The 14701-nt window shown below is 43.2% G+C and overlaps 1 long non-coding RNA gene across 1 annotated transcript; it reads right to left on the bottom strand.

Moving 5' to 3' along the window:
• Nucleotides 1-10773: 10773 nt before the first annotated feature.
• LOC309868680 lies at nt 10774-11712 on the bottom strand. The gene is made up of 2 exons (XR_014313780.1): nt 11606-11712; nt 10774-11062 (listed from the first exon to the last, which is right to left on the bottom strand). It is a non-coding gene; the product is annotated as an uncharacterized lncRNA (long non-coding RNA).
• Nucleotides 11713-14701: the final 2989 nt, after the last annotated feature.

Here is a 14701-nt window from a genome sequence, read left to right as displayed (position 1 = left end):
TCTCGAATTTGGAGGATAGGAGCTCTTTATTCTTACTATGTAGGTTTCAGTTCAAATGTTACATGGTATTTCCATAATGGCCCTTTGTAATACCAAGATTTTTTTAAAGCATGTTTTATATGGAAATATTAAAACAACAAAACTGAAAAGAGAAAAATAGAGCAAATGGTATGACGAATTCCTGTGTATCTATCACCTAGTTTCAACAGGTACCTACTTGGTTCATTTGAATTCCTTCCCCAACTTTTTGTCTGAGTATTCTAAATTAAATCCCCAATACAACGTCATTCCCATAAATATTTCTGTAAATACTTCTAACACATAAGGACCTTAAAAATATAATTAGAACACCATTGTCATTATCCACAAAATTGACAATAATTCCTTCATAATCAATTGATGTTCAAATGTCCTGGTTGCCTAGAAATGTCTTTTTTCAATTGGTTGGTATAAATCAGAATCCAAATAAGAATATGCATTATATTTGACTGTTATGTCTCTTAAGTTTTTTAAAATCTGTAAAAGTCCCTCCTCCTCTTATTTATTTGTTGAAGAAATTGGATTCAAATTGTCCAAAAGGAAGTTTCCTCATTCTCACTGTATTGTTTACCATGTTCTTCTACCTCCCATAATTTTGCTAACTCAGGGTTATATTTAAATGCTTGGCTGTAACTGGGGTCAGTGCTTTAGACAAGAATAGTCCAGAAGTGATTCTAGGTACTTTTATCCTTTTCTTTTTTAATTGAAGTATAATTAACATGTAATATTATATTAATTTCAGGTGTACAATATTTATTTTTCCATATGTATTGAGATATAATTGACAAGTAAAAATTACATACAAAATTTTATGTATTTAAGGTGTACAACATGTGTTTTGATAGACATATACATTGTTAAAAAGGCACAATGATGGCTACAATCAAGTTAGTTAACATATCCATCACCTTACAGAGGGACTGAAGTCTCCTACTGTGACTGTATTGCTGACTCTCCTATCAGATCTGTTTGCTTTATATCTGTATCCAGTATCTATCTATATTTTAAGAGCTCCAATGTTGAGTGCATATATATTCATATTATTACATCCTCTTGATGAATTTACCCCTTTACTATTATACATGGCTTTCTTTGTCTCTTGTTACAGTTTTTGACTTAGAGTCTATCTTGTCTGATATAAGGATAGACACTTCTGCTCTCTCTTGGTTACATTTACACAGGATATATTTTTCCAGGCTTTTGTTTTCAACCTATCTATGTCCATAACACTAAAGTGAGTCTTTTGTAGACAGTATATAGCTGGATTTTTTTTTTTTTTGATCCAGTAAGCTACTCTCTGTTTCTTGTTTGGGGAATTTAATCCACTTACATTTAAAGCAATTATTGTTACGTGAGGACCTATTATTGCCATTTTTTCAACTATTTTCTGACTGTTTGATTGTCCCTTTATTCCTTTCTTCTTCTCTTGATGTCTTGGTGTGAAGACTTTTTGGAGTGGTACATTTTGCTTCCTTTCTCTTTATAGTTTATGTATCATCTTTTAAAAATTTTAAGGTTTTATTTAGTTTTTTTTTTTTAACTTATGTTGGCCATGAAACTCACATGACATATGTGATCATTATAACATTTCATTCTAAGCTGGTAACAACTTAACACACAAAAATGACACTTTCATTTCAACTCCCTCCATACTTAATGTTGTTGATGTACCATTTTACATCTTTTCATCTTATATATCCATTAACAAGTTATTTTAGTTACAGTTACTTTTAATTCTTTTGTCTTTTAGCTTTTATACCAGAGTTGAAAGCAATAGATTATTCTGTATTTGACTATATAGTTACGTTCTCGAATGAGTTGTACACTTCATATGTTTTCAAGCTGCTAATTACACCCTTCCATTTCTTGCCTTGTTCCTGACTTAGTGTAAAGCCTCTAGTGTGTCCCCAGTGATCAAGATGCAGGTTTTGGTTGGTGGTGTGTATCATGTCATCTTATGAAAGTGTTCTCAATTCCCATGTTTTAACATGGATTGTTGGTAAAATTTGTCGTGTTTTTTTTTACTATTATGGGAGATGGTCACATGATTTTTATTCTTAGCTCTGTTCATGTAATAAATTGTATTAATTCACACCAAGAAATTTGAGTCCTCTAGGAACAGCCACTTCTGAATATAAATCTTGTCTTCAACTGGCAGAAAGAGAAACTAAGAGAGAGGAGAAATTTTTTAGCTGTTCAGTATCAGTAATCATGTTGAATCTTTCTTAAGTTTTTGGCTTATTTCCTAGATATGTAAGCAAAAAGAGAATTGCCTGGTTAAGTGTAACTCTATTTTAATGACTCCTCATAAAAAACCATATCCCCCACCACTGCCCCCACCCTCTATTTGGCACATACACAATCGCACTCAACTTTTGAAAAGCAATGGCTTAAAACCCCTGTGTCTTAGGAGACCTGTAACAAGTTAAAATGTTCCTCAGCCAGTATTGCAGTGCCTGAGTTAAGCTCCATTTCTCAGCGAATAGCACAGACCCAGAATACACGAGCATATACAAATTAAATGCAGACATGTTTCAGCTTGGGAATGCAATCCAATTCCAGAAGTGAGAGATCAGCTTTATTAACCAAGCCACCCACCATCCCAGGAAGATGGAGGGAATTAAAACCAGACTTTCCTAGTGTTATGAATTTGATTTCTGTCAGCAATGGCAGTTACCCTCTGAAAAAATCAAACTCTTCCTTTTATTTTCTCAGTCCCTAATGTCATAGTCAAGAAGAACTAAGTCCAACAAGGTGTTCCAAGTTCACTTTGAGGTGAGAAAATGAAATAAAAGGCTGAATATTCTAATGTCTGAGATTCCATTTCTTCATTGGAAGAAATTCAGAAGGAGGAGGAAGCGGTGTCACCCTGCAAAGATTTCATCCCCAATCTCTTAGCTTCTCAGAAAATGAATTTAGGGCAGGTCTCAACTGACAGTCAGCCTCTGTCTTTAATCCTCATCAAGACAGGAGAGGATTTAAATGGCCAGACACGTGCTAGATAACTCTTATTTATATCATTAAATTAACTAAGATGACTTCTGTGAAATGGGAAACCAGCTTTGCACATACTTTCCCTTTACAAACATACACACTCACATCCCCCTCTGAGTCATATCAGGTCATGACATCAGGAAGTGATGTCAACCTGAGCCAACCCTGAAGTTCTTCTTGTGTCCTTTGTCAGAATGAAGCTCCTCCTTTAATTGAGTCTCTGCATCTGAGGGTTGGAAGGGTACCGAAATGTATTTTGGTTTCATCACTCTCATACCCCAAAGTACAATCTTTTGAAGTAAGACTGGGAAAAAAGAAGATAAAAGTATTCAAATGTCATAAGTGACTGTTCCTCTAACAAGCTTCACAAGAACAGGGACTTTCTTTTCTTTTTCTTTTTTTTTTAATTTTTTCAATTTATTTATTTTCAGAAAAACAGTATTCATTATTTTTTCACCACACCCAGTGCTCCATGCAATCTGTGCCCTCTATAATACCCACCACCTGGTACCCCAACCTCCCACCGCCCCGCCACTTCAAACCCCTCAGATTGTTTTTCAGAGTCCATAGTCTCTCATGGTTCACCTCCCCTTCCAATTTACCCCAACTCCTTTCTCCTCTCTAACACCCCTTGTCCTCCATGATATTTGTTATGCTCCACAAATAAGTGAAACCATATGATAATTGGCTCTCTCTGCTTGACTTATTTCACTCAGCATCATCTCTTCCAGTCCCATCCATGTTGCTACAAAAGTTGGGTATTCATCCTTTCTGATGGAGGCATAATACTCCATAGTGTATATGGACCACATCTTCCTTATCCATTCGTCCGTTGAAGGGCATCTTGGTTCTTTCCATAGTTTGGCGACCGTGGCCATTGCTGCTAGAAACATTGGGGTACAGATGGCCCTTCTTTTCACGACATCTGTATCTTTGGGGTAAATACCCAGGAGTGCAATTGCAGGGTCATAGGGACGTTCTATTTTTAATTTCTTGAGGAATCTCCACACTAAGAACAGGGACTTTCTCCTCCATCAGCATCCCCCTCTACCTCCGCTACCCCCAGTATCTCCATCAGCGCCACCCCTTACCACCTGCATCTGCCCTTGTGTCTCTTCTTGCACCTGCCACCAGAGGCAGACATGGTGACTGGGTCTCTAAGGACTGAAAAGAATAAAGACCCTGGGGTCTATGTTGTCCCCGGTGGGCAAAACAACCACTGTTGGGTGCACCAAAATGATAATATTGTCATTTCAAGAGATACAGAAGTATTTTCAGGATAAACTTAAGAAAAAAAAAAAAAGAAATATCTAGGGTCCTTGCCTAGGTGGCTGGGGAAACTGTCAGATTCTTGCCCCTATACAACAGCTTTGCTTTTTTTTTTTTACTGTCTATTTGTATTATGCTTAACCCATAACTTTCACGTTGCTATCTGGGTCCACTTCTCCTTATCATGTCTTCTTTGGTGGAGATGGAGCCCAGCTGGTGACCCACATTCTTCACAGAGATCTCTCTGTTAAAAAGATGCTTTTCTCTGAATATAAACAGACCGTCTTCGAGATTTCTAGCCTACAAACACACTCTAAAGACAGCAATGAATGTGGCTTCTCCACGTTATTTTAGGAACGTGTTGTTCCTCTGACTTTGGACGTGGCGATCTCTCTCTCTCTCTCAAAATCTGCACTGGGATGGGGACTGCAGGGGCTGGAAGAAAACAGCAAGTAAAACAAGATGTCCTCAACCACCCTTAGTAAGTGATCACGCTGGTCTGCTTCACGGCAGAGCCCTGTATGGTACAATGGTGATTTTACAAAGATGGGTCCACTCAAGCATGTCGCCAGCAGGCAGTGTAGATAATTTCACACTTCACAAGCAAGGACATGCCTCCTGATCTATTGAAATGCTTTCCCCCCTAACTGTTCTCGTCTTCTTACCTCCACACCTTCTTACCTTCCCTGCTCTGCCACTGCCCACTCCAACCTTTTCCTTTTTTGTCAGCAAGTCCTTGGTCCCAGAGTGGGTCCATTCACCAGGGAAATAGATTACAGGTTAGGTACCCAACTTCAGCACACCCTCCAAGAAATCCCCCTGGAATGATCTTACCTCCAAGAACGTTTCCATGTCTAGTATTAACATAATCCCTGATTTGAAACTTCACAAATGAAAAGCCCATTTTAAACACAAAACAGATGGTCATTTGCTCAAAATCTGGTCAGCCAGAATTTCTGGTTCACTCGTGGCTCATTAACTTCATCCTCCAAAGGATTATCCAGGGCACTGATGAAAACAAGGGGCCTTCTCTGTCTATGATCCCCCCTATGCATGGCCTTTGTACCACTGGATCCCATTGTCCTTGTTCTCAATGACAGACTGAGGGTCCAGCATGGGAAAGTGTGGCTCCTAGAGCCCCTTGAGAGGGAGACCAGCGGCCATAGGGAAAGATCTGAGAATACCCTGAGGGAAAGAGGCAGAATGGGTTTGCAGAATATCGAGAGGATTTGACTGTTGTGGAGCTGGGTTTCTGGGGGTGCCTGTTTAAGGCTTAGATCTGAGGGCAGTGGCCTACAGGGACTAGACTGGGAAGAAGGCATCCTATACATCTCTCCTCTGCCAATAGCCCAGTGTGAGTTACTTAATTGCCCTATGCCTCAGTTTTCTCATCTCTGGGGCTGACCAGAGAACTTCCTAATGCTACAAAGATTGATGTTATGAGAGGTAATGCATATGAAGCTCTTCAGACAGTGCCTGGCACAGAATGAATGCTAAGGAAATAAATATCTCAAATTTGGACTACAGAGGAAGAGGTAGCTCTCTACGCAGAGGGGAATTGTCTGGATACATTTTCAGTTTTTCAGCATGTCATTTCTCAAATCTTTGTATTTCTCAGAAAAGTGGAATAGAATTGATACCAAATCATTAAAGAGGGGGCACCTTGGTGGCTCAGTGGGTTAAGCATCCGACTCTAGGTTTCGACCCACATCATGATCCCAGGGTCGTGAAATCGAGCCCTGCGTTGGGCTCTGTTCTCAGCTCAGAGTCTGCTTAAGACTCTTTCTCCTCTCCCTTTGCCCCTCCCCCCATCTAAAGTAAATAAATAAGTAAAAATAAATAAATCATTAGAAGAGGAGAGGAAGAAGGAAAAGCCGAATAAAGGAAATGTAGGGAAAGTTGTAAAGATCACCTTAGCGCTTTCTCACAGTACATAACGTGGGACTGAGAGGTGATCAAGGTAGAGGAAATCAGTTATATAGCCTTGAAGGGGCTTGCCCTTAGAGTTGGTTTAATTTTGTATTTTGTTCACTGCTGTACCCTCAAGCACCATAAGCAGCGCCTAACACAGTGCACGCGAAACATATGCTGAATGATGAGACTCTCGACTTTATTTTCCTTCCTCACCTCATTGTCTTGTGACTGATCTCTATTTCAAAAATGAGTAAAGAGCTACACAGTGAGCAAGGCTGGGGGCAGAGGCTGGAGCCACCGTATCTCCTTTCCTAGCCCTAACCTCTAACCCTCAGGAAAGACCATCAGAATCTCCCTCCTGGATTCTGCAACAGCCCCCTCACTGCCCTCTGTGCGCCCCTCTTGTTCCTTCCAGTATATTCTCTTTGGGTGGCCAAATACTCTGATAAAAATCCATATTTTAGTGGTATTATTACCCCTGAAAACTCTTAGTGGTTCCCTATTGTCATTAACATAAAATCCCAAATCTTTAAAATATTGGGTAAGGTCTTTGGTGATCATGGCCTCCTTTCTCTGCTAACCAGCTTCCTCTCTGCTCCTGTCACGTGCCGAGCCTCATCTGACTCTAGGCCTTTCCCCGCTACTGTTCCTTCTGCCCCGAACACTTTTCTCTCTCTCTCTCTCTCTCTCTCTGCCCTAGCTAATTCTTATGGATTGTGACTTCCCAGAAAACTTTCCAGAAAGTTCAGGCTGGGATAATGCAATGTCACTCAACTAACTAATTAACTCAATCACGTGGTAGGTATAAAGGATAACAGGAGGCTACCACAGATTGTCTGATTTCCCTCCTGACAGACAGGGTCTGACAACACCACCGGGTTCTGACCATTCAGCAAAGAGAACAGTCATCCATTCACTCACCGTCCATTCATACCCGCCCCGAACTTCACGTCTGCAGGTGCTTGAAAGGCATGCGAACATTTTGGCTTGATAACTACTTTTTTTTCTACATAAAATATCTATCCATGAAAGGGAACCAATATCAAGATTCCCTGTGCTTCAAAGCCAGTTTGCAGGTGGAAAGCAGGCTGGTTAAAACTTTGGGGTTACCTCTACCAACTGTGAAGTTTAAGTCTCCAAAATTTCAGTAAAGAAAGCTTAAATGCTGATCATCGCGGCTGCCAGGAGCTGGCTGGGACATGCTTGCATGTGTGAACACGGGGACACATTTGGGGAGATGGCCTGCTCAGGCCCCTTAAGGTGCTGTGAGATTCCTCTCATGCTCTGCCCCAGGCCATGCGGGAACACAGCTGGGCTGCGTTGCCGGGCAGGACTGCAGGGAACCAGATTCATTCCCGCATTGAACCCCACGATCCAACCCATGGCAGCCCGTGCTGGTTTATAATCTGGGTGATGCCAACAAATGCTCAAATCAGACTTGGCTTCTGTGGCTTTGCTTTCTGGGCTCACCTGGCCGGAGAGGCTACGCTCTGCAGAAGAAGGAGCACGGCCGGCTCTGCCCCTCGGCCTCTGCCTCCGTTTCCATCTGTGACAAGGCGAGCATGGCGAAGATTACGCAATCCCCACGGCAGCTCCTCAATTTGAGCCAAATAGGCGCGCTGAGGATGGGGACCCCGAGAGCCGGTGCGTGGAGTCCATGAAAAGATGGCAAGGGACCAGAGCAGGGGCTGCACCCCGCAAGGCACAGCAGCAAAGCGGCGGGGACCACCTCTCGCGCAGTCACGCACGTGTCTTCGCTGCGCACCGCGCCCCACCGGTGTCCGCCCGCCCCCCACCCCCCACCCCTATCCCTACCCCTGACCCCCCTCCCCCTGCTCCTGCCCTGAGCCCATCCGCCCCTGCCCTGGAGTTTGTGACTGTCCACGCCTGGCTCCCGCTGGAATACTTCCCACCATTTCCAGGAGCTTGACAGAAAACATTATTCCTGGCGAATAGAGACATATTTATGTACAGGGTATACCTCCCTATGCCAAATTAGAATACCAAGAAATTTCAAATGAACAGGTGTGGTTTTTTTCCCCCCTCTGAGTTCTACTTGGATAAAACCAAGAGAGAAAAGCCTTCACAGATAGCTGTGAAGGGTGGGTTCTGAAAACAACTGATCTCCCTGTTTCTTGTGCTTCCTTTATCCACATCGTCACGTTCCCTAAGGGCGTCCTGGAGGACCGTGGGCAGGTAAGGGCTTTCTGAATCATACCTAAGGAAAAGGTCGTTCTCAGCTCAAGCTACAAAGTATTTCACTTCCTGGAAAGTCTCTGAAATTGGAAAATGCTGGTATGGATAGGAATTCTCAATTAATAAAATATTTGAATATTTGAATAACCAGAACATTCCATTACTGGACCTTTTTGGAGAAGCAGGCATTCACCCATCTGTAGAGAGCACACGATGCACAGAACAAAAACCTGGGTTTTTGTTCTATTCTATTCTGTTCTAACAACTATTGGCTTGTTTTAGGGAGATGAGTAATATCTCCAAGTATGATGTATAGCAAATCAATTTGTAACTTTAGCCTTCCACTACCTTTCTGTTCTTGGAGAGATAGAGGAGCTTAGTTTTTGCATTTCCTCAATAAAATTGCCCTTGATGTTCTGGAATGAGGTTTCTACAAATCTAATATATTGCTCCTGAAATAGTCTATTAAAAATGATGACTTGTTCTAATCCACTGCACTTTCTGGCCAGGAATGTGATTATAATCAGTAGAGCAAAGGTCAATAAGAATGAATGGCATCTGTTCCCAAGGCATCTATGAGAAAGTTTACAAAACCAGATAAGAATTTAATAGAGGAATTTTTTTGTCCCCCTAATCAAATTTAGATGCCCCAATGCTGCCTGGAATTTGGGCTGTAGATTGTAATCTGCAGGTGGTTATAAATGAGGCATGTGTCTTGGAAAGAAGTTCCCCAAACAGGAGGGAAAAAAGATTATGTTTTTGGATGGTTCACAGGTTCTTGTCTGAGACCTGCTTCTTGACAAAATGTATTGTATTTTTCCTCATGATCTATGGATCAAAATTTCAGCAGGGTTCAAATTGGGCATTTCTTCTGTTCTATGTGGCACAGACAGGGAACATGAGGTGAGTCTCCATGGGGGCTGGGCTGGGCTGGGCAGGAGGGTCCAAGATGGCTTCCCATACTTTACATAGATTCCTGGCCCTTGGGCAGGAGAGCCAGAAAGCCGGGGCTTAGCCAGACCACTCTCCTTCTGCACGTGGCATCCAAGCCTCTCTATACAGTCTCTTCTCCAGAACCTGGACTGATGTGGCAGCTCAGGGCTTTAAGAAAGAGTGGAAGCACCAGGCCTCCAAGATCTGGGCCTGAAAATGGGCACAGTGTCACCTCCACTGTACTCTGTCCATCAATGTGGTCACAGAGCCTGCCCGGGTTTACAGAGAGGACACTGAGACTCCACTGCTTTCTAGAAATGTCCAGGAATGTTCGGCCATCTTCAGCCTCCTCAAGGGAATTGAAGGGAAAACACCCATAATTAGAGTTTGAGGATCTCCTCAGGTAAGCAATGGATGGTACCCAAAGAGCCTCATAGCAGTAAAGTCCCCACATAAATAATTTTTTTATTCTGCCTCTGCTTACAACGTGATTACTTATAATAGCTCTTCCATCTGTCCAGAGATGTGGCCCAGAGACTGAGCCCCAAAATGTAACCTGTGACTAAGGGCTTCATGTCTGATACTCTCCTATTCTTTTCCATTTGAAAAAATAAAAAGACCTTGCGTAGATCATTCTCTTCTCCTTGAATATTGTTTCTTAATTATGTTTAAAATGCTCCAGAAAATTCACTGGAAAAAAAAAATTCAAGTTCTATATGCACTGTCCAAGCTGAAACAGTCTTAGTTCCCCTTCTGGGCCAGTTGCCTCTAAGCTGGGGCCGGTTTTCCATTCTGGGTACAAAGGAAAAGGAACAGACCCGTAATTTGTAGCTCTCCCACCCGTGGCTGGAAGGCTCCCCAATATATTACTGTTGTGGTAGCCAAGGCATAAAATGGTGAATTACGGGTCAAGTTGCAACTAAACTTTACCACTTCCTGACTCCCCCTCTTCCCCTTTGACATTCTTCCAATGTTTGTGACTAGAATATGGGAGAGGGGGTTGCATGCATGTCTTGGAGAAATTCCTTTTTTAAATTCCACTGTAGGTACAGGCCCAGAAAGAAAATTCTCAGATAAAGACATGAAAGCCGATGAGAAGTCACATTTCGACTCTGCATCGTCAACTTCACTGGGCCTGAAGTCAGAGGTCCTCTGGTTCAGACACGTGTCTCCAGAACGTTGTCCTCTAAGCACGTGCTGGACCTCAGCGTCCCAGCAGAGCCATGAATTAATAATATTGTAAAAGGATTCTTCCCCTATGGTAACTTCCTAATGGCTTTAAGTGTTTTTAGATCATTAAATTCTTGACAAAAAAAAAAAAATTGGGGTTGGGGAATTAGAGGAGAAAGAAGGAACAAAGAAGGTAACTTTCAGCCAAAAATGTTAAACACTGTCATTTGAACATCAGTCATCTCTCAGACGAGAATGTAAACTCAAAGGAAAATGTATTGGTTGATTTACGAAAACCAGATGAACACGCGACATTTCGGCCACGCATCTATTGCAAAAGCAAGTCATCCGCTGATGTGCATGACCGTCCACTATGTTTGGGTTTCCACAGAGGAGCAGAGAGATTTGGAGGTGTTTCCTGGGTGACCGGCAAATGATTATGTGGTCTGAACAGCTCTCCCAGAGACGTGAACTCTGCAGTGACTGCTGCCATCATTGTCACGCATCTTGGTGGCACAGAGGCCATAATTCAGCTCCGGGGCCTGTACTGGTATGAGGGGTCATGGTGACAAGCTCAGAGGTGACATGGGCATTGGGCTGTATCAATCCCTGCTCAGCAACCAGTGTACAAGGACCCCCAGGAGCCAGTCAGGCTCACACAACTCTCCTGACCAGAGCAGCGAAAGTTCTAGGTCACCCCACTCGCACCCCGCCCCTGCTCTGTGGGCGGGTCAACCCAAAGAGAACAAGGGGGAACCAAGGCTTTGCTTTCTTTTGCTTGTACTCAACGAGGTTAAGAACAACCTAGATCATGCAGAAAGCTTTAAAGAGTTGACTTTCCGTCCGCTTTCCCGTTGTCCTAATACTTTTTCCTTTTCATGTTTGCATAGTACCATGGCTTACTGTGGGGACCCCAAGTGCCTTCTCTAGAAGGTCTCATAAAAGCTCTTGCTCTCCAGGCTTTGTATGAGGTATGTCATACTTAAAAAAAAAAAAAAAAAAAAAAAAAATACCCTCTGATCCCTTTCTGCATTGTGGACAGCCCTCCTGTGTCGCTTTTCCCCCCATGGCTTAAATGTGCCCCACTTACCTGGTTGTTTCCTTCCGCTGTGCTGTGGTCCCTTTGCTGTATCAGCCTCCTCTGCCATGTTTTTAGTGTTGGAATTTTGCCAAAGTTCTAGGTTACGGGGACCTCTCCCTCCAGACAATCTCTCCCAGGCATCTACCAAACAGAAAATACACAAATGACTCACAAACCCATCGAATCCTTGTCCTCTTCTCTGAACTCCAGACCCACATATCTAGCTGCCTGCTTGATAAATTCGCTTGAGCTGTCTTGCAAGTACTTTCAACTCAATGTGTGTAAAATCAGACTTCCATTTCTTCCCTAAACCTCGCGCTCTTTCAGTATTTCTACCTCTGTAGATGAACCCAGTATGTAAGTCAGAAACTTCAGTGGTATTTTGAAACCCCCTCTCTCTGTCTCCCAAATCCAGACCACCTCTTAGCAGGTCAACTTGTCCTCCTGAATATCTCTCGAATTTTGCCACTGTCTCTCTCTGCCCTGGTCATTTACCACACAGGCCCCTTTATTCTCTTATCCATATGCAACCAGAATGACTTTTTTTGGAAACTCAATCTGATCATTCATGAAACTGCCTTGATTTAACTCTTTTTCCACTTCTTGTTGGTCTTAAATAAAACCCCAAACCTTTCACCTGCTTTGAAGACTCTGTACAATCTGGCCCAACAACCCAGACCACCTCCTTTTAGGATGGTACGTCCTCATTCCCTGTCCAACCTCACTACAGTTCCAGCTTCTGGAACATTCCATGCCTGTTCTCCTTTGTAGGAGGGCCTTTGTATAAGCGCTATGCCCTTATGCTTGGACTGTCCTCTCTCTCCACCTGCTTGGACAGGTTAATTCCTGTTCCTGCAGATCTCAACACGTTGATTCCTTCTTCAGGGAAGACTTCCTCACCTTCCTGGCTGGGTTAAGTTTCCCACTACTAGGTGAGTTTATAGTTTCTATCCCAAACAAGGATCCTTTTAAAAAATGAAATTAGATACTGTGATTCATTATGCTGAGATAGGGGTATAAATTGAGACTATTCCTGGCAAACCAAATCGTAGGTTCCCCCACCACCAAGGACTCCCACTGCTCTATACCCCTCCTTTTAGGGACTGTAATTGTGTATGTTTGTGTGATTCTCTGGTTGAAGCTTTCTCCACCAGAATAGCTATAAGCTCCAGGAAGTCAGATACTTTTATTTGTTTTGTTTTGGGAAATCCATCCTAATTCCACATTTGACGTAGTATCTGGGATACGGCAGAGGATCCAAAATTATCTCATCAATGAATGAATGTTCTTTGTACTCTGCACAGAGTCTTGGGGCTATCTTTCCATTTTGCTATTTCTCTCTCTCTCTCTCTCTCTCTCTCTCTCTCTCTAACATGGATACTCAGTCAGTGGCACAATCAGAGCCAGGGGCGTTCACCCATATTTCTGGGAAGTCCGTCCTATACCATTTCATCCTGCTGAGGTGTTAAATAGGTCCAAGACGCCTCGTCTCTGTGACCAACCTTCTATGACCAGCACACTGACCAGCAGAAAACTGGAAAAAAAAAGGGGGGGGGGGAAGTGAACCTGAACTTTACAAAGACCTGTTCTCACATGGAAAGATCCTCTTCAGAAAGTACTTTTATGCTGACACAGCGTTCACCCCACGGCTACCTTACCCACACACACTCCGAGCTGAGGGAGAGGTAGGAAGAAAGGTCATAGGGGACCCAGGCTCCTCAGGCCAGGCCCATCTGCTACTCTGAGATGAGTCTGCACTTATTAGTAAGGATAGTTTAACATCTGAATAGTGATGTAAGCACCTTAGCTGTATTAACTCATTCAATTCTCACAATGGCTTTACAATGTGATACAGTACCAATAATTATCCCCATTTTACCGATGAGGGAATTAGGCTTAAAGCTTTTAAGTGAGGAGCCTGGGTGACTCAGTTGGTTAAGTGTCTGCCTTGGGCTCAGGTCATGATCCCTGGGAGGATGTTGAGCTCCCTGTTCAGCGGGGAACCTGCTTCTCCTTCTACCTCTCCCCACTGATCGTGATATCTCTCTCTCTCACACACACACACACACGCACACACAGAGTCTGGCTCTCAAATAAATAAATAAATAAAATCTTTCAAAAAATAAATAAAGCTGTTAAGGGCATTGTCCAAGTTGGCAGCTGTGCGTGGTGGATGGTATCGAGTCTCCGAAGGGTTCCCTACAGTCCTTGCCTCCTTGTCTGTGTGCTTGTGTAGCCCCAACACACTGTATCAGGTTTGGTTTATGTGGCCAATAGAGCATTGCAGAAGTGCTGTGGAGAGGCCCATATGGCAAGGAACTGAGGTGTCTTATCAACAGCCAGCCCTGGGAGGGAGACATTTTGGAAGCATGTCCTCTGGAAGCAGTCAAACCTTCTCAGGACTAAAACTCTAGCTGACATCTTGACCATGGCCTCATGATAGACCTTAGAAAGGAATGATGTGTACGGCACCTTATATCATTTAGTTTTGGGGCAACTGGTTACTCAGTAATAGATAATTAATAAAATGTCTATGAGAGTCAAAAGAGAGCCAAATGAGGGCAGAGTTCGTGTTCAAAGCTGCTGGGCTACATGACCTCTCCTATGCTAAACCTTTCTTTCCATTTTATTTAGTTTCTAATTCTCAGGCCCTTTTGATATGATCTCTCCATCATGAGGAAGAAAATGGCACATAGTGGAGGTGAGAGACTGGGGGAGAAGGTGACGATTCCTTGATCGAGGCGCCATTCTTGGTGCCTGAGATTGTCACCCTTCCTTAGGAGCTGGCAACCTAATTGGAGGGACAAAATCTTCATCAACGTAAAGGGTAACCAAGACTCAGTTTGATCAGCACTGAAGGCATGGCTCAGGATCTTAGCTCAGGAGACAGAGAGAGCTTTCTGAGGGCAGAGGCCGCGTAGGCTTGGGGAAGAGCAGGCCTTCACTTGGCCGTAACAGATGAATGAGATTTAGCAGGTTCCAGAAGGAGAGAGGATCGAGACAGCAATGGGGGAATGGTAGTAATCCACTGGGGAATAAGTGAAACTCAGAGCAGGAAAATGCCAGCACTGTGATGTCCTTATGCTGGGACCAGACTTTCTGGAT

This window comes from Mustela nivalis (assembly GCF_964662115.1).
Source record: "Mustela nivalis genome assembly, chromosome: 7".
NCBI lineage: Eukaryota > Metazoa > Chordata > Mammalia > Carnivora > Mustelidae > Mustela > Mustela nivalis.
Note: the sequence above shows the minus strand (reverse complement) of the source record. Positions and strands in the feature narration are given on the sequence as shown.